The sequence below is a fragment of the Neophocaena asiaeorientalis genome, unplaced genomic scaffold (genome assembly GCF_003031525.2).
Source record: "Neophocaena asiaeorientalis asiaeorientalis breed wild unplaced genomic scaffold, Neophocaena_asiaeorientalis_V1.1 scaffold218, whole genome shotgun sequence".
Taxonomy (NCBI): domain Eukaryota; kingdom Metazoa; phylum Chordata; class Mammalia; order Artiodactyla; family Phocoenidae; genus Neophocaena; species Neophocaena asiaeorientalis.
In genome coordinates, this window is record NW_020172818.1 from 13,194,959 (window position 1) to 13,216,875 (window position 21,917).

Genomic DNA, 21,917 nt, shown 5'->3' on the forward strand with positions numbered 1-21,917 from the left:
AAGGCTTTTTTCATTTTGGAAAAGATGTTTACTTAATAAAGAAATATGTGTTCATAATCATCACCTCTCAGAATTTAGTGTTCTCCGTAAAAGTAAGATAAACTTATTTAGTCTGGTTGTGCTTCTTTTTTGTCATGTTCTTTTACTTTCTTTTTCTATTTTTTCTCATTGGTTATGTAGGCAAATATTATATAAATCATATTTTACTTACATTTTCCCAAGCAGCACTTTGGTATAAAGTGCCAATAATACTCTTATTTAGCAAGGTATTTCCATGTAATTATAGTGTTAATTATGTGATCAAGAACACAATAAACTGACCTATGGTATTACACACACACACACACACACACACACACACACACACATCTCTTATGCTTTACTTTAAATGGATAATTCCCGTTTGTGGTGTTGAACTTACTTTTGAAGGTCAATTCAAGAAATTGTTTCTCAGACTTCTCTGAGTTAAGGATATTTAGGGATATTTTTGACATTTTGGCAACAATACTTTTATAGAGACGGTAATATAAAAATCAAGATGAAATAATAGCAGTCATAAACAAAAATATGTGGAAGTTGTGGCCTTGAGAAATCTACTTGGGGACCAGAACATGCTTTGAAAACAAAACAGGCTACCATACATTTAGATGTTACAAGGGAGAGAAATAGCAAAAACAGTCTGCATCTTTGGGTGTCAAATTGATATGCTGTGTCTAATTGTTTTCTAATTGATTGTAAAAGGATTTTTTTCAGAAAGAAATACTGTACAGATTTTTCAAAAATAAGTCAGAGAAAGATTCTCTTTTGTTTTTATTTTTGCTATGAGTTTAGAATAGCTGGAGGTGGCAAAGTGACCAAAGAATGCCTTAGGATTTACACAAAATTTAATAGCTGTTTGACTCATAACTGCATGGTGCGGTAAACCAGTGCCTAGCTCATAATATAACAGTATCTGAGCTAACTTTCTGGCGTATATTACACAGAATTATTTCTTGTCTTTTGCTCTCCCTAGGTGGGAGAAGGCACACAGTAAGAATTAATGATTTCCACTTTTCCAGTGTGGGGGAATTGAGGCTGAGAGAGGTTGATGTAATTTGCTAGGGATCACAAATACCATATGCAGTTATGCCTGGTATATTACCCACCTTCTCATGAATGTTTCTAACTATATTGAGTATGAAAATGTCTTGTTCAAAACAAATCACCATAAAAACATTACATGATGTAAAAAGTCAACCTATATATTAATGTACAGTGTATCATTAATTTAGTTAGCAAATATTTGTTGAGTGCCTCCTATATTTCAGGCACTGTTCTGATTCTGTATATTAATCAGTGAACACAGCCAGCAAAAATTCCTATCTTTGTAGAGCTTACATTGTAATTGGAGGAGATAGATAATAAACCATAAAATAGTAAATAAAATTTATATAAGATGTTTGGATGGATAAATGTTTTGGAAAAAAATAGAAGAAACTAAGGGGAATTGGGAATCAAATGCAGGTTGGTCCAGTGTTACCCCATTGATGAAGTGACATGTGAGCCAAGACTTAAAAGAGATATGAGGATGACTCATGTGTCTATCAGGGAGAAGAGCAGAGATAATGGCTAGGGCAAAACATATGAGGAGGCAGATACTGGTGGGAAATGCAAGAGGAGCGAATGAGAAGAGAGAATGGAAGATAAAGTAGAGGAGAGGAAGTGACAGCAGGAATGAGAGAGGAAGGTGGTGGATAGCCTTGGGGGTCCTTACAGTGACCAAGACTTTTTATTCTGAGAGAAACATGGAGCCATTGGAGGGTTTGAGCAGGTATGTGCTGTGTTCTGACTTAAGTATTGAAAGGAGTACTCTGGTTGCTTATGCTGAGAACAGAGTATACAGAGCACAGGTGGAAGCAGAAGGGGTGGTTAGAATATTACTGCTAAAATCCAGGTAAGAGATGCTAGTGGCCAGAACCAGGGTGGTAAGAGTGAGGGTGGTGAGAAGTGTCTGGATTTGGAATCTTCCAGTGTTTTGAAGAGACGACCAATAGGATTTCTGGGTAGGTTAGATGTGAGATGTGAGAGAAAGTGAGGTGTCAAGCATGACTCTAACATTTTTGGCGGAAGTACAGAGCTGCCATTAACTGCAGTGGGGAAGATGCAAGTCAAACTGGTTTTAGGGGAAAGATCAGGAATTTCAGCCTGAGATGCTCATTAGCTATCCAGATGGATATAGTGAGTATTGTTTAAATATAGGAGTCTTAGCCTGGAGATGTAAAATTGGCATTGTATTCAAAGCCATGACACTGGCTAAGATGATCTAGGGAGTAAGTGTAGACTGAGAAGAGAATAGGAGCAAGGACTGAGCATTCCAAGCATTGGAATTCCAAGCATTCCAAGCTTTGGAAATGCATTCAAGAGGTTGATGAGGAAGAAGGAGCAAAGGAGACTGAGAAGGAGTTGGCCAGTGAGGGAGAAGGAAAATCTAGGGTGATGTCTTGAAAGTCAAGTGAAAAAAGTGTTTCCAGGAGGAGAGACTGGCCTAAGACAAATGCTGCTGACAGGTCAGGTCGCATGAGGACTGAACATTGACCTCTGGATTTAGTAACGTGGAGGTCATTTGTAACTTAACAAAAGCAGTTTTAATGGAGTGATATGGGCAGTACCCTGATTGCAGTGGATTTAATAGAACATAGGAAGAGATTCATTGGAAACAGTAACTATGGTCAACTCCAAGGAGATTTGCTATAAAGGAACATAGGGGAATGCATAGTTGCTGAAGGGAAAAGAGGGCACACAAGAGTTTTTTTTAATGTTTGTTTTAAGATAGGAGAAATAACAGCGTTTTGTATGTTGATAAGAAGGATCCAAAATAGACAGAAAAATTAGTGATATAGGAGCAAGAAGGGAAATTTTATGTGTTTTAACAAGTGAAAAGGGATGGCGTCTGGTGCACAAGTAGGAGGGTTGCTGATGGAAGGAGCACAGATGTTTCATGTACATTCAGGAAGAAAGGCAGACGTAAGGATGCAGGTGCTCGCAGGATGCAGTGGTAAAAGGAAAAGCCCTCAGATACCAACTCTCCGAAACGCTACTCCCATAACCTATTTGGTATGTATTCTTGAAGATACTTCTGGGAGGGGATTGATATTTTCACACCAGAACTCAGATGTGCCAAGAAATTGAAAAGCATTTATTTTATTTTACTTTTATTTTTTGGCCATGCCAGGTACCTTGCAGGCTCTCAGTTCCTGGACCAAGGATTGAACCCAGGCCATGGCAATGGAAGCCTACTAAGCCCACCAGGGAACTCCCGAAAAGTATTTATTTTAAAATGAATCTTCATGAGCCTCTGTCAGACTGGAAGTGGGGGACATGACTCAAGCACAGACTCTATCTGTTGTTCCATGTTCCTGTGGTCTATACTATGTGGTCTTTTTGTGTAAATCACAAATGGCTCTTTTGTGCCCCTACTTCTATCATGTTCTCAGTACCACTGCATCCCAACAGTGTTATATGGGAACTTCTGGTTCCCCATATGTTCTCAGTACAGACTACTGGGTTTCTGGAGCTTGGACTCAGGCAAAATCTAGTGCCCTGAATAGCTTGTGTCGTACTGTTAGAATGAGCTGCTGAACTGACCACAGGATTTTTCCTAACAGGGTGGTTGTGAATATTGAGTAGAATTGTGTAATTTAGAGTCAATGTCAAAAGATACTGGGCAGATGCTAGGAGGTAGGCCAGGGCATCCGTATCTTAAAAATCTCTTTAGGCATTTCTAAAGTATGACCAGAACTGAGAATCACTGTCTTCAAGACCTGCAGAATTGCTAAGGCTTAGCCAGAGACGACTTCTTAACTCCTGCTGTTTTTAAGGTCATCCACATCTACATATTTCTGTGCTTCCTACTCCAAGGTGTGGCCCTGTGGGTGAGTATAAACAGGGGCCCAAGCAACTGACCTTTTATTTCAACCCTTCATTTCCAGGGCTAGGAGGGATGGGATTTCCACGTACTCTTCTATGGAGGGGATCCCTTTTAGGTCATATTTGTGATCTGGGGGCACAGAGCTTCACAGTTCATCTATAATGACAGAAGGAGTAACCCTGCAACACTGAAGATCTAAGTGTCCTCTGTGTACACATGTACACACACATATGCAGGCCCAGACTTTCCAGTTTCAAATATTGACTCCATCACCACTAGTTGTGTAATCTTGGTCAAATTAACTTAACCTTTGTACTTTATTGGGATAAACTCAGGGTTGTTTTGAAGGTTAATATGAAAATACAATAAAACTCTTAAAATAATGCTTTGGAACACTAGAATTAGTCCCTGAAATATAGTAGACATTGACTAAATGTAGCAATTATTTTTATATTTGCCTATAAATATCTATGTAGATATCTAAGGAAGGTAGATTCCAAAAACAGGATCATTTTTTCGCTAAGTGGAAGTGAATGAGGTTCTAGGAGTGAAGTACAATGTTGGAGACCTGCTTAAGGAAAAGGAAATACATAGAGAGATTGGGAAAGACACAGAAAAATAGGAAAAGCTGAAACTAGACAGAAAAGAGGGCTTCTGTGGGGGGATGTTGGAAAGAATGATGAGGTGAATGGTATACAAAGAGTAGTTGTATTAGTTAGGAATTTTATTCAACTATTGATAAAAAATTCAATAAGGGGGACCTATGCAAGACAAGGGTTTTATATTTTTATTATATAACGAAGAGTCCAGGTATAGGTAGTCGTTGGAAGTGGTCGTGGGGTTCAAGGTGTCAAGGATGAAGTCTCTGTGACTTTCTTGGCTTTCTGTGGTTGCCTTGAATACAAGATGACTGATCAGCTCAGAGCATTGCAGATTTATAGGCGTCCTCTTGGTCTGCCCGTCCTCTAAGCCGTCTGTCACAAAGACCTATTCTACAACTTCTGCTTATATATCGTCACCCAGAATAGTGCCACGTGGTCTCTAGATGCAACGGTGGTTGCATAATTTAACTTTTAAAAATCTGGGTTTGCTAATAATGGAAATGTTGAGAATTGACATCAGGTAGTCTAGACTCCTTCAGCTACTTAATATTCATCCATGTACACTCTTCCTGTCATATATGGAACACTCATCCTTCTTAAGGGAGACAACTCCACGATCTTATTCAGCCCCTGCCTCCAGCTTAAAGTTCATAGTCCTCTCCACTGGATCCAAAAGTGGCTTTAACATTTAAGGGATGTTCATTGTTCTATAAACCAAAGGGCAAGTTATCTGGCCCCTGTACCCTCATATTATATTGGTGAGAAATAACAAAACCACATAAAATCACTCGTAAAAGGGGAGAATGGGAAATACATAGTAGTCACTGCCTGTAACAGTGACCAAATGACATTGGGCAGGAATATCAAGGACTTCTTGCCTTAGCTGAGGGTTAAGATCCTTGATTAGGTCCTCTGGCAGACCCCAGTTCAGATAGCTGGGAGAACTTCTCTGGTCCACCATCCTTCCTTACCTTCTAATGGATTTTAACCATTTTCTTGACTTGTATTATTACAAAGAATATTCAATGAACATTCATGTTTACTAGTTCAAGTGTACATATCTGAAGAATAAGTTCCTAGAAGTGAAAAATCTGAAAGTTAATGCATTGAAAGTTTAATAGATATTTCTAAATTTTCCTATAAAATAATTTATATTCAATGTTAGAGACCTCCTGTTTTGAAGGATCTCTTCTTGGTATAAAGAATTTCATGGTCCCATATATGACATGACTATACTTACAGTTTTTGTTGCTTGTCATGTAGCAGTATCACTGCATTTAAGAAGTTGGAATTTTAGTTCTCAAAATAGCAGCATCCCATATTTGAAAAAAACGTGTTTGTGCATATATGTACAAGATGACTTAGTTGACTCATTATGAGTTAGTTGATTAATTATTAGTTGGCAGATATGAGTTAGTTGACTGCTAAAGTTTGGTTTATGTACCTCAGTGGTCTCTGCTCATAGTTTGGGAATCATGACACTAGACCATGAGCTTATCTAGCTTCAGGCTTATGCTTTGGCCTCCTGTAGTATTTGGCACTAAATTTTGCACATGGTTGATCTTCTGGAAATATTAGTTGATTTGTGTACTTTTCACGTTCACTATTAGTTGTTTCAAATTAAGATTTTTCTCTTCTCAAACTCACCACGGGGGAGAAAAGCAGATTCTCACAGCTTTCCTCTTACATCCCTTCCTTAAAATGAGACTTTTTGAGGTTTTCTAAGGATTATTTTTGTTCCTTTGTTTTGGTGTCAACCATTGGGAAATAAAATAGGGAAAAATCCTCCCACTTTCTTTCTTTCTTTTTTTTTTCCGGTACGCGGGCCTCTCACTGTTGTGGCTTCTCCCGTTGCGGAGCACAGGCTCCGGACGCGCAGGCTCAGCGGCCATGGCTCACGGGCCCAGCCGCTCCGCGCCATGTGGGATCTTCCCGTGTCTCCTGCATCGGCAGGCGGACTCTCAACCACTGCGCCACCAGGGAAGCCCAATCCTCCTACTTTCTGGTTGCCTCCAGTTAATTGACATCAGGTTTGGGAGCAGCAGTGAGTCTAAAAGGGCTAGGACAGGAAGTGTTGGAGACTGGAGTGAATTGCATGCCAATTGTCAGGTGAAAATGTAAACCTGTTTTTTGCCATATTTTGCAGTTATTTATGAGTATCCAGAAATCTGGATTTTATGTTCCCTTATTTTAAAACTAAGTAAAAATAAAATATGTCATGGACCAAACAAAGCAAGTCTATGGGCTGTATTTGGTGTGTAGCTTACAGGTTTATAACTTCTGTGCAAGGAGATCTTTAGGCTCAGGCTTATATTTAATGCCATTTGACTTCTCTTTATTGTAAATAGCAATTCAAATCTCACTACCACTCTTTAGTAATATCGTGTCATACACATGAAGGCTTATTTCTGATAGCTATATTCTATTAGGGAAGAGACTGAGACCACTTGGCTTATTACTGTGTCTGGTCCTATTATAGTCAGTACTCAATATTTGTTGACTATATTACTGTCAGACAGAAAACTGGATTTCCAAATTTATTGGGTAAATACTGAGATGGGTGGCAATCATAATGTCTAGTAGCAGGTGACATACAAAATATAAAATCTTCCCCCAAAGTTGATATTATTTCTTCATTTTATGCATTATTTGAATTTCTTCATTTCTGTTTTTTCCTTTGTATTTTATTTTGTTTGTGTTTCTTTATTTCTTTTAGTTTTTATAGGAGAGAAAAATATTGGATATAGATTGCTTAGGGTCTTTCAGAACAATTATTTTTTAAAAAAGGTTTTCTTTATGCTCACAAAATATAGGTGTCTTTAAAAAATATGGACTTAAAATGTTCTGCTCCATTTATTATAAACTAAATGTCTTGGCAATTCTAACATTTTGGTATCCAGGCTGCTTCTTGCTTCCAGAAATCACACAAAAGAAATCATTGGTCAAAGTATCTTCAATCTTAGTTTTGAAAATGTGGTCACCATTTGTTTTCCTACCAAATCATGCCACTTTCATGCTTTCTTATTTTCCTTTTTTGAAACCCAATTCAACTATTTGGTTGAAGGCACTAATTATACCTTCCTCATTATCATTCATTTTCTTTCCAGGAAACTGGCTCTCAAAGTGTGGTCAAAGGTACCTGAACCCTGATTCAGGAGGTCTGTGAGATAAATTATTTTCGTAATACTAGTAAGGCTTTTTGCCTCTTTTATTGTGTTAACATTTGCACCAATAGTGCAAAAGCAAGGGTAAATGAAACTCTTGGAATTTAGCAGGAATTAAGACACCACACACTTGCAGTAAGAATTTAAGACAACACTAAAATAGAGAATGTCCTTCTACTACATATCAAAGTACAATGGTTGTCTAAAGAAAAACACTTTTTTTCACTCACAAACTGAGGCCTTCCAAAGTGATTTGGAATTGCCCTTTGCTTAGGGGGAAGAGGGAGTTTACTAGAGAAGCAGAGAAGCAGTAGAATGGATAGGCAGTGCTTGGTTCAAGGGCTCACTAAAGATTAGGGTTTAGTGCAAGGAAAACAATGTGCATTTTAATTATTTTTAGTAAATTTATATATTTGTGTAGACATCACCACAATCCATTTTTAGAACACTTCCATTACTCGACAAATTTCCCTCACCTTTCTTGCAGTTAAGCCTAATTCCAACCCCCTCAGTCACAGGCAATTACTGATCTGCTTTTTGCCTGTTTAAATTTGTCTTTTCAGAATATTTCATATAAATGGAATTATATAACATGTAGTCTTTTATGTCTAGCTTCTATCATTTAGCATGTTTTTGAAGTTCATCTGTGTTGTAGCATATATTGGTATTTCACTCCTTCATTCCTCTTTATTGTGAAATAATAGTCTTTTGTGTGTATATGCCACATTTTATTTATTCATTTATCAGTTAATGGGTATTTGGATTGTTTCCAGATTTTGGTTCTTATGAGTAAGGAGACTATAAATATTCACAAGGTACTATTTTAGTTCCTTTGTTGATTTTTAAAATTCTATTTTAAAATATAATTTTCAGTTATTATACTTTCCATCTCCAGAATTTCCATTTAATTTCTAGTTCTATATAATTTCTTGGTCTTTGTTGAGATTCTTTATTCATTGTAATCTCAAACTATCCTGAAGTGGCGTTGGGATACAAGGCCTCTTTCAAGAGAAATACTGTCTTATAAGGGACAGAAAAAGTTAAAGGTTACTTTTTAGATAACTTCTGATTTCCTGATACCCTCTGTCCAAAGACTGTGTAGTTTGGGATAGGGTGTTTTTAAAATCTGTATTATTTCAAAGTTATTGTATCATGAATGTTATGCCCTGAATCCATCACAGTTTGGGATTCTGATATCCAAAAAATTTCAATTTTTGAAACTCAAAAACCCTTTGCTCCCCAAGCTATTTTTTCTGCATGAGTTTCAGAAAGTTATTTCAAAACTCCAAAGCTATGATTCCATTTCTTTTTATTGTTTTCTGTGATGAAATACTTGCCTTGAAGTAATAGGAATTCTGCTTGAGTGAGGAGGAGGAACATGGGGTAAAATGAATAACCAGGACTGAAAATATAGCAATTAATATAGGAAAACATTATTTCACCATACATATGTTCCAAAACTCTGAAGAGGTCATAGTTGAAAAATATGGGAGTCTTCTGTTTTGTGACATGGATCGTGGATGACAATAAAAAATTACAAAATAGTTGAAATGTTTAAACTATAAGAATACTTGTTCTTTACCCTATACACCTTCTCATAACTCCCTTTATCCAATTTAGGGCACTAAACCTACTTCTCCTCACCGCCGTCTGACACGCCAGGTAGATTTACTGAGTATATTTTCCTTTTTTGACACTTCATATTTTCTTTTCTTTTTTAATTGATGAGCTTACACTGACACATTATAATCACCCAAAGTTCATAGTTTACATTATGATTCAGTCTTAGTGTTGTACATTCTATGGATTTGGGCAACTGTATAATAACGTGTATCCATCATTATAATACCATACATAGCGTTTTCACTGCCCTAAAAATCCTCTGTGCTCTGCTATTCATCCACCCACTCTACTCCTGGTAGCTACTAATATTTTTTACTGTCTCTATAGATTTGCCTTTTCCAGAATGTTATATAGTTGTAATCATGCAGTATATAGCCTTTTCAGATTGGCTTCTTTCGCTTAGGAATATGCACTTAAAGTTCTTTCATGTCTTTTCATGGATTTATAGCTCATTTATTTTTAGCACTCAATAATATTCCATTGGATGGATCATAGTCTATTTATGCATTTACCTACTGAAGGACGTCTTGGTTGGTTCCAAGTTTTGCATTTATGGATAAACCTGCTATAAACATCTGTGTGCAGATTTTTGTATGCACCTAAGTTTTCATCTCATTTGGGTAAATACCAAGGAGTACAATTGCTGGATCAGATGATACGAGTATATTTAGTTTTACAAGAAACTGCCAGACTGTCTTCCAAAGTGGCTGTACCGCTTTACATTCCCACCAGTGATGAACGAGAGTTCTTGTTGCTCCACAGCCTCACCAGTATTTGGGACTGTCAGTGTTCTGGATTTTGGTGTTCTAATAGGTGTGTTGTGGTATCTCATTGCTGTTTTAATTTACATTTCCCTGATGACATATGATGTGGATCATCTTTTTGCATGCTTATTTGCCATCTGCATATCTTCTTTGGTGAGGTTTCTTTAACACCTATGACCCATTTTAAAATCAGGTTATTTGTTTTCTTATTGTTGAGTTTTAAGAGTTTTTTGTATATGTTGGGTAACAGTCATTTATCAGATGTGTCTTTTGCAAGTATTTTCTTCCAGTTTATGGCTTGACACTGTCTTTCACAGAGCAGAAGTTTAATTTTAATGCAGTCCAGTCTATCAATTATTTCTTTCATGGATTATGCCTATGACATTATAACAAAGAAGTCATCACCATACCCAAGATCATCTATGTATACCCCTATTTTATCTTCCAGGAGTTTTCGTTTTGCATTTTACATTTAAGTCTGTGATCCATTTTGAGTTAATTTTTGTGAAGGGTGTAATGTCTGTGTTTAGATTTATTTTTTCTAATACATTATTTTTAATTGAAGTATGGTTGATTTACAATGTTGAGTTATCAAAGTGATTCAGTTATATATGTGTGTGTGTGTATATATATATATATTTCTTTTTCAGATTCTTTTCCATCATAGTTATTACAAGACATTGAATATAGTTCCCTGTGCTATACAGTAGGTCCTTGTTGGTTATCTATTTTATGTATAATAGTGTGTATCTGTTAATTCCAAACCCCTAATTTATCCCTCCCCCCCACTTTCCCCTTTGGTGACCATAAATTTGTTTTCTATGTCTGTGAGTCTATTTCTGTTTTGTAAGTAAGTTCATTTTGTGTCATTTTTTAATTTTATTAACTTATTTGGTTGTGCCGGGTCTTAGTTGCAGTTATGGCATGCGTGTGGGTTCTAGTTCCCTGACCAGGGATTGAACCAGGGCTCCCTGCATTGGGAGAGTGGAGTCCTATCCACTGTGCTACCAGGGAAGTCCCCCTGTATCATTTTTTTAGATTCCACATATAAGTCATATAATGTATTTGTGTTTCTCTGTCTGACTTACTTCACTTAGTATGATAATCTGTAGGTCAACCCATGTTGCTGCAAATGGCATTATTTCATTCTTTTTAATGACTAATATTCCATTGTATATATACATCACACCTTCTTTATCCATTCATCTGTCCATGGACATTTAGTTTGCTTCCATGTCTTGGTTGTTGTAAATAGTGCTCTATGAACACTGGGATGCATGTATTTTTTTCAAATTAAAGTTTTTGCCTTTTCTGGATATATGCCCAAGAGCCCAAGAGCAGGATTTCAGGATCATATGGTAACTCTATTTTTAGTTTTTTAAGGAACCTCTATACTGTTCTCCATAGAGGCTGCACCAATTTACATTCCCACCAACAGTGGAGGAGAGTTCCCTTTTCTCCACACTTTCCCCAGAATTATTTGTATAGATTTATTGTTTTGCATGTGGATGTTCAGTTGTTCCAGGACCATTTGTTGAAAATACTATCTTTGCTCCATTACATTGCCTTTGCTCCTTTATTGAAGATTAGTTAGCTATATTTATTTGGGTCTATTTCTGGGCTGCCTATTCTGTTCCATTGATCTTTTGGTCTGTTCTTTTGTCGATACCATGCTGTCTTGGTTACTGTAGTTTTATAGTAATTCTTGAAGTTGAGTAGCCTAAGTCCTCCAACTTTGTTCTTCTCCTTCAATAATGTATTGACTACTCTGAGACTTTTGCCTATTGATATAAACTTTAGAATCAGTTTGTCAATATCCACAAAATAATTTGCTGGGATTTTGATTGGGATTGCATTGAATCCATAGATCAAGCTGAGAAAATTGTCTGACATCTTGACAATATTTAGTCTTCCTATCCATGAATATGAAATATCTAACCATTTGTTTAGTTCTTTGATTTTGTTCATCAGAATTTTATCTTTCTTCTCATATAGATCCTTTGCACATTTTGTTAGATTTGTACCTAAGATTTTGTACTTTTGAGTGCTAATGTAAATAGTATTGTGTTTTTAACTTCAAATTCCACTTATTTATTGCTGGTATATAGACAGGTGATTAACTTTTGTATATTAATCTTATATCCTCAAACTTTGTTATAATTGCTATTAGTTCCAGGAGTTTTTTATCAATTACTTCAGATTTTCTACATAGACAATCATGTCTTCTGTGAACAAAGATAGTTTTATTACTTCCTTCCCAATCTGTATACCTTTTATTTCCTTTTCTTGCCTTATTGCATTAGCAAGGGCTAAGAAGTAGTGAGAGGGGACATCCTTGTCTTGTACCTGATCTTAGTGAGAAAACTTAGTGGAAATGTTTTTCACCATTAAGTATGATGTTACCTGTAGGATTTTTGTGAATAGTTTTTATCAAGTTGAAAAAGTTCTTCTTTATTCCTAATTTACTGAGAGTTTTTATCATAAATGTGAGCTGGATTTTGTCAGATGCTTTTTCTGCATCTACTGATATGGTCGTGTGATTTTTCTTTTTTAGTCTGTTGGTGTGATAGATTACAATAAATTGATAATTAATAGATGAACCAGTCTTGCATACTTAGGATAAATTTCACTTTGTCATGGTGTATAATTCTTTTTATACCTTGTTGGATTTGATTTGGTGATTTTGTTGTTGTTGAGGAATTTTACATCTATGTTCACGGGAGATATTGGTCTGTCATTTTCCTCTCTTGCAGTGTTTTTCTCTGGTTTTGGTGTTAGGGTAGTAGTGGCCTTATAGAATGAATTAGGAAGTACTCCCTATACTTCTGTCCTCTGAAAGAGATTGTATAGAATTGGTACCTCATATTTTCAACCTTCATTTTTCTTCTTTTCTTGTTTTTAATTTCCAAGGTATCAAAGAAGTAAATCCATGCTAGTTAATGAATGTTGATAATTAAAAGTGTGCTGTATCCCTTCCCAGATAATTTGTAGATTACAAAAGTCTTTTGTATATAATGCTGACATAAAAAAGGGAATTTCATTCCAGGTTTGGGGTTAAGAGAGATCAGAGAGAGAGAGGAGGGAGAACTATGGCAGCCAGCAGAAGAAATTTTGGTGCAGGATTTCTTTTGTGATACCCACATTCTATCCCAGCATGATACCTGACTCTTATTCTGCTGGCTTGGAGCCTGCTTTATGGACACCTCTGAAGCCTTTTGCATTTGATATGTTCTGAATGTACTTCTTAATCTGTGTTTCAAAGATATTTACTTATATATTTTTCTTTCTTTACAAACTTCACTTAAAACATCCTCTTTTGCTGTCTTAGCCTGTAATCAAGCCTTACAGTGGGAGAGTTGGAAAAACTCTGTCAACCCAAAAGCCATAATTTCCATTTATAGAAACAGAGCCAGTTTTTTGAAGGTATGTAATTCCTATGTGGAAGGAAACAGGCTTGTTTCCTCTCTTTTTGGTATTTAAAAATATTATTTGTATATTTATTATTTTTTGCAGGATCAATTATATAACCATTCAGATAATTTAGATCTTTTCAAACTTGACTTCTGAATATGCTAGTTGTTTGAGATAAAGACTTCCCCCATCAGTTTATCTAAACAACAGCTTTAGTTCTATTTTGTATGATACGATGTCTCACATGGAACAGGTATTCAATAAACATTTGCTGAGTTGATGTATAAATACCTGTTCTTGCCAAATGTTTACAGGGTAGAAATGATAAGTGAACATGAATATTGTTACTTTCATTGAATGAAATCTCTCCGCAGATCCTGTGGTTCAATGTTTTCTTTGACTTAGGAGAGAAATTAAAGAATGACATTTTAAAAGTCTCTGGATTAGAGCGCTAGCAGGGCAAGATTTGGGAGGTCACCTTCATATGTATCTTACTTCTTACAGGGCAGCTCTGTTCTGTGAGGTGGCCCAGGGATGTTACGTACCCTTATCTTGTTGCTACCGTCCCTTAAAGCAGTGCTTCTTAAACTTCATGTGTATATACACCACATAAAAATCTTATTTAAATGCAAATTATGTCATTTATTAACCAACTGTAGGCCTGGTATTCATTGTTTTGTCAGGTACTTTATGCTTTGTCTTAATGCAGAATGAGAGCCTGCTGAAGCTTGTTATTTCAATTTATTTTCTTAAAATATGAATAATCAATAGCATAAATAGCTACATTTATTTCTCCCAGAGGCACAGTTCAATCTTTGGGTTGATTATGAAGCACTAAATCTTCTCGTTTTGATACTGTGGGAATAATTGAATGCCATTAATGATCAGTGAATCTAGTCCGTGTGCTGTCCTTTAGGGCCTGTTAGAATAGGCTTGTATACTAGCTCAAATCTCCCTTTGTGATTTATTTATTAAACTGAACTGTATTCTTCCATAGTTCAAGGCCTTGGTATTTTGTGGATATCTTTGCCTCCATAATAATCTTCTTCCATACTCTAACTGCTGCATTCGTTATTTCATTTCCGCTGACTTTAAATTGTTGATGTCTGCCAAATTTTATAACTTCCCAGAGAAGAAAGGGAAATTAAACATGAACCATAGTGCATTTGAACAAAATACATGCTACTGTTAGAGGCTGAGTGAATAAATATATACTGAGAAGTCTCTAGGTATGGTCTCTTATTAAGAGTCTTTGGTTTATTTGATTCCACATATTCTTATTTTAACATATCAGATTCTTTAAAAGGGTGGAATTTTTTACTATCACAGGCATTTTTACCCAGATGAGTATTTTATAGTAGAAAAGTGACCACTTGTGCAGAGAGTTTAGCAGTTGGCCATGTAGATAATAGGATGACAATTGCTTCTAGTTAAACAACTGACTATAATACAGTAGACTTACTTGTGAAGGTAAACTTGTAATTGGTCTCAATCGTGGGGAACTCAATTACTACATTTAGGGAGGTGTTCTTTAGTCGTCTGTTACATTTCTTCCGCTGTGAAACGGACCCCATGAGAGTTTATTACTGGAATCTCCGGCACTAGAACTGAAGTGAGACCATTCTGGGAATATGATGAAATCCATAGCACTTTTTCAAGAAAAGTGTGCACATATAGATACATTCAAATTTCTAAATATAATTTTAGGGAATTTGTAGAACTCAAAAGTAAGATTAAAATTAACTGAAGCTAGGAAGAGAAAGGGGTATAAAAATCAGGTTGAGTTAAAAAGGGAAGGTATCCCTGGTGAGATAAAAGAAAACAAGGAAAGAAAAAGAAATGATAAATAAGTTTAATGTACAGACTGTGTTCTTCAGATTATTAGCTTCTAGCCGTGCATGCTCTACAGATTAACAGTTCTCTGGCACTTCTAAGAAATTACTTACCTCTTAAAGATCAGTGGCAAAAATGAGAAAATGAAGGGAAATTGCTAATATATGCCAAGATAAATGTCAATATACAAATGCAGCAGTTATATGTTAAAAATTTATCTCAAAGAACTAAAAAGGGGTGGGGGGAAATATGTATGTATATGAATATTAGTTTTAGTGTTAAAACAGCAAAAATGCAAGCATCCTGTGTTCAACGATAGAGCACAGATCAATTAAATATGGAATGTTTTTGTCAGTACACTAGTATGCAACCATGAAAAAGAATGTTGTAAACCAAAGCCTCTCAAATTTTTACGTACATGTGAATCAGTGTTGTGCTGGTAAATGCTTAACAACTGGCTTTCTGATACAAATTTTGGCTTGCGGTGTTTGATGATTTCCCTGCTACAAATATTCCACCAAGGCTGATTTCAAGTTACCAAAGTGATGCCACTGAATGCAGAGTTGGGAAGAAATGTGCACAATTGGCTCTCTTAAGATGCAAGCCACCTCCAGCGTACCACTGAATTATGAATCACTTGTGGTCTCATTTTAATGCAGATCCTGATTCACTAGGTCTAGGATAAAGCCTGGGAATTTTCATGTCTAAGAAGTTCTTAGGTCATGCTGCAGCTGCTGTTCTGGGGGCAGTTGGAGCAGGGAGGTTGTTGAATAATATCTGTTGACAAGGGAAAAAATGTTCCCAATATATTCCTATATGAAATTAAAACAGGAGACAAAATTGTGTAGATTGTTATACTATATTCTAAAGATATATATATATATAATATAAACATATTGTGTCACATAATATAGTCACATATGTCTATATAACATGTATATGCCCAATAAGTTGATAAAAGCATAACTTGTAGGAATGGAATCAAAATGAAATTTTATTTTTGTCTCCTTCAGCCCCTTTAAAATTAATTTAGTGGAGAAAGTTTCTCCCCCTGAATGTTAACTTAAAAATGAACTGGTGGCGCAGTGGTTGAGAGTCCGCCTGCCGATGCAGGGGACGCAGGTTCATGCCCCGGTCCGAGAAGAAGCGCGTCCGGAGCCTGTGCTCCGCAATGGGAGAGGCCACAACAGTGAGAGGCCTGCGTACCGCAAAAAAAAAAAAAAAAAAGAAAGAAAAAAAAGAAAATAGGATGTGAAGTTTTAACGATCAAAACTCCAAACTTTAAGATCAAATCTTCTCTCCGCTTTCAGCCAGCACAGTGTTCAGGTGGGCTACCTGCATTTGGGAAGGGTGTGTGGATAGCTTCTCCTCCTCCTGCTCTTGATCTGAAGTTTTCCCACTTGATGTCAGGCCCTTTCGTGACTGGTGCACATGGGAGAAAGGAAAGAAAGGGGGATAAGAAAGTTCTCAGTGGAACCCTTAGTGTTGTAAGCTGGCTTTGGCTCTCTGGACAGGCAGATGGTTGACGTGTGACTCTTCCATGGAGCACTTTGGTGGATTCCTCAGATCCTCGTATCTGGGACTTCTTGATGCCATGCCTCAGCATGCAAATTGCTATTCTGTGTGATCTTCCAAGCTGTTTTCCGCAATCCCTAGGAATTCTGAGTCCACCTCCAATTTTTCATGGCTCAATTTTTCATTGAGTCTCTTCACCCTTCTAGAGACCCAAGGCAATTCTAATCCCTGCACTTTTTCACATGGGAAATTTTCACTTATCTTTAAACCTGAGCGACTCAGAAAAGTCGAGGCCAAGTCTCATGCAGCAGTGGCTCACCCGGCTCCTCCATCAGAGCAGTCAGCCTTTTCACCCTATAGATTTTCCCAGGGGAATGTCAGACTCCAGCCCACCACACCCCCACTTTGGGGTCACATATTAAACTCTCCCATTAGTTCTATTGAAGCTGGGGTTCTCTCCTTCATCATGGAGCTTTAGGCATGGGACAGGCATTCCCAGGGCTCCCCCTTGGGTATCAGTAGGATGCCCAGCATTTCAGTATCTCTCTCCCCAGATCTTCTCTTGAAACTCTTCCTCTCTCCTGTTTGGGTTTCATTTTGCATCCCTGATTTGGTGAAAAATTCCAAAAGGCTTGAAAGAATCCTCTCCCTTTGACTTTTTAAAAATTAATAAACTATACATTTGAGTCTGGCCCTTCTCTCTGGTATGCAAGATCAATCATGTTTTGGTCTTGATTGAAATTCAGCTTTAGTAAACATATCACAAAACAGAAGGATGTGCCTCAAAATCCTAACATTGGCTATGAAGAGGTAGTGAGGTTATGGGTGTTTTCTTTTGAACTTGTATTTACTTTCCCATTTTTTGTGACTATATCACTTTTATAACTTAAAATATGTTATTGAAAAGCAACGCATTTTTTACTTTTTGGCTTTTTAAATATAGCAGTACATTAGTTGTTTTTATAGCTAGTTTGGTTCTTATTTCTTAGTTCATTCTCTAAATGCTGCCCTAATTTGTACCACTGTTAGGAATATATGTATAAATGTCGTGTTTTTAAAGAGCCAGTTTAATATCTGAAAGAGCCAGTGAAAAGCTTAGAATTTTATATTATGCATGTATAAAAATGACTTTTCTTGTTGAAGGCAAACATTGACTGATTTAATGAAAGTTCTAAAAGCTCTGTGTAACCCTAGGTTTGTCTCTGTCTAGAATTCCCTTGTCTTTTTGTGTGCCACCTTCTCTAATTTATAAAAAATGTGAAAGAAGTAATACATTTCCTCCTAGTTAGTAGCAACACACCAAATTTCCCCATGGTTAGGGGAGATGATGGAGAACAGGGCCAGAGTAGGGTATATACACAATGAATGAATGAATGAATGAATAATGTCATCTTAGCTGACAGGTGGAGCAAAGCTTGGAAATCTGGAAGCAAGTGCCACTTGAAAATACAGGCAAGGAGATATTGGTGTCAAAACTCATTTGGTACCATGTATTCTCTAACCTCTGGGCTAGAGGTTAGGATCAGAACTCTAGTCCATAGGGCCTTGGAAAGAATATAGTATTCAAGGCCTGTTTTTGGAAATGTTGTTCTGGGCATTTTATAGAATCAAGATTCTAATTCACTTATATATAGACCTTCGAACAAGGGGAGACTTTTCAGTATTTAGTACCAGTGAAAAGACTGGTATGAAGCAGTTACGAGGACCAAAAAGGGAGTAAGAGAATACTTTCGTTATTTGACTTCAAATACAAGATCAGAGTTGGACCAGAAGTGAGGATAGTAGATGTTGAATCCTGATAATTAGAATCCTTAGATTCTACCTGCAGGAGGTTAGATTTAGCTTGGAATGAGGATGGTGGTGAGAGGTTTGAGCTTACAGAAAGGAGGAAGTGTGAAGATAGATGCTGGGGCTTAAAGTCAATTAGGTTCGTGTTTCTCAGTATGATCCTGAAATTACTTACATTTGAACCATTTTGAAGCCTTTCTGAATGTGGATTTTCAGACTCTCCGAACTCTCTCTCTGAGTGTATGTCTATGCTACATGGCTGTGAAGCATCTCAAATGTGATTCTTATGTGCTCTGGAGTCTAAGAACCATTAAAACAGGGCATGCCAGTCTCCTCACGATGAGCCTTTGGCTTGGACTGTCTTTTGCTTTCAGCTCTGCTGATACTCCCGCCTTTAATATTCAGCTCAGTTATTATCTTTGGTAAAGCTATTCTTAATTTTTCTAGATGAAATGAATTACATACAAAGCCTGATGCTTTTATGCCATTTTCCCTTATTGTGTTTTGGGGTAATATCTTATTGTATAGTTTGTTGTATGTATGGTTCTACCTCTCTTCAGGAAGGGCAGTATGCATTGTGGTCAAAGTCAGTCAGCCTGGATTTAAGACTCAACTCCACCTCTCACCAGCTGTGTAATTTTAATCAGTTGCTTACTTTTTTTTTTTTTAAAGCTTCACTTTCCTTCTCTGTAAAATGTTTGTGAGAATTGGATGAGTTAATGTAAGTAAAGCACTTAATAGTGTGTGGCATACCCAGTATGCTCCAGGAACTTTTGCCATTATTATTTTCTGGGGGCAGATAGCATGTCGTATTAATCTCTGTCAGGCACCCATGCAGAAGTAGGCGCTCAAGAAAACTGTTGAAATTGAATTGCATTCATTTCACTAAGCAGTTATAAGGTTAGACAGGACAATATCCAAGTGGGAAAGACTCACTTGGTTCTCTGGAAAAAATGCCTGAAAACATGCAATGCAATATTTATGCTTTTGGATTTGAGAGCCTGAAGGGATTTAATTGAAGATACCAGAAAGAAAGCAGGGCAAAAGAATGTCAGAGTTTTCAAAACTAACTCTGAAGTGTGTTCAATATGCTTGTAGAGTATGTCGTGTAGACTGCACCTGCTACCTGCTAAATGATCTGTGCGTTCCCTGATTTTTCAGAAGGAGAATACTTACTTAGAAGTACACCACATAAGTGAATTCATAACTACTAAGCAATGCCCTATTTCCCATTTGACTTCTAGGATACTTGTGTATGAGACCTCAGTTTTCAAGTAACAGACATTACGTGAAAAATAATAAAAATACATACAAAAATGTATAAGATGTGTGGGCTATACCTGATCATCAGATTTAAGAGTAAACAAATACCAAAAGTTTAAAGTTTTATCTTCTATTCATTTACTTACTTACATTCCTTATTTTTTCTACAAAGGATTTGTAGTCACTAAATAGATATTTTGATAAAAGGCAGTCTTTTTCCAAAGTCCTAAAATTCAGCTTCCGAAAAACATTCTTATAAATGAATCCATTTATATTTTCCACAATCTAGTCAAAGCTTCGTATGCAAAATTCTTTGCTTTTTAGGTTTATGTTTATTGTGACTTGTCAAAAAGCTGAATACAAAATAAATCTCATGTAATTATATGCATAATTATATAAAATATATAAATATATTATTAAATAAAAGACCAAGACTATTATTTTCAACAATAAAAGTACTTATGGCTTTTTCAATCAAGAATAATTGAGTGAACAGTTTCAGGAGATCAGTGGATAATTTTGTTTGTTGATAAGTGATTCAGTTGGCAGTAACTGTTCCTTTCAAAATTTGTAAAAGATTTTATATTATTTAAAATATTCTCTTTGTGTCATCATGATATACATTGTTTGACAAGCATTGTGAGTGAAAGCACTGGAATTCTTACAATAAAATGTTCTTTTCAGATTAAATTTTAAGACTTCAGGACACAAATCTAGTAAAGTATACTAATGAAACTATCTTAACGTTTTAGCCTGTGCTGCAGTATGCAGGTCTAGGTGGTTCTGGCTTGTAGCAGAGGATTTGCCTTCTCAGGATTTTTCCTTTTTCCCACAACAATCCTAAAAGAGAATTGATTCTCTCCAGAGAAATATCAAAACCATGTCTCAGTGTAAAATACCAGTATTCCCACTTCTAGCTTCTAGTCATAATGGAGTAACAGGGATTTACTCTCCTTCCTCTAACAATTTTAAAAAATGGACAAAACATACAGAACAACAATTTTCAAAGTGGCCAGTAGTCAGCAAAAGGCTAATCTTTGAGGGAAGGAAAAAAAATTAGATAAGCCTTTGATTCCTCATATTATTGCCTAGAGAGAGCTTACAGTCTGTGGAGCAGTAAAGGTTAACCCACACAGAACCTGGAGACATCTCTGAGTTGAGGAAACAACGTTGAGAAATTGCAGAATATCAGCTCAGCTAGAGTTCACATGATGGAATACCAGGAAAGAGAGAGTTGCTTAGTTATATATTCTAAAGATTTATTCTCTAGAGGATTTGTTCTCCTTGAGTGTTCAGCTGAGTATTGAGTATTACATATGTGTGAAGAAATTACCAACCACTGGAAAGGAGCTAGTAGAGCAATCCTTGGAGGTCCCAGAGAGATGGGATAGTTTGTGTTTCCACCTGCCAGAGTAAAAAAAATACATAGTTAGAGTACTCAAAAGGGTAATGCCTCAATAGTGGGGCACAATTAGTCTTGGACTAAAGGCTGTATTTTTCTTACCTAATAAAGCCTAAAATCAAGCCTCAAAGGGATAAACTTTTCCAAATAACTCTTCTTAGAATAAAACTTAAGAATATTCAGTACTTAACAAGGTAAAATTCATAATGTCTGGCTTGCAAAAGAAGCAGAAAAATAGGACACACAATGAAGAGAAAAATCAATCAGTAGCAACAGACCCAAGTTACCATATGATCCTGCAATTCTACTCCTGGGCATATATCCAGAGAAAACTCTAATTCAAAACGATACATGTACCCCAGTGTTCATAGCAGCACTATTTACAATAGCCAAGGCCTAAATGTCCATCAAGAGATGAATGGATAGGGCTTCCCTGGTGGCGCAGTGGTTGAGAGTCCCCCTGTCGATGCAGGGGACACGGGTTCGTGCCCCGGCCCAGGAAGATCCCACATGCCGCGGAGTGGCTGGGCCCATGAGCCATGGTCGCTGAGCCTATGCATCCGGAACCTGTGCTCCGCAACGGGAGAGGCCACAACAGTGAGAGGCCCACGTACCGCAAAAAAAAAAAAAAAAAAAAAAAAAAAA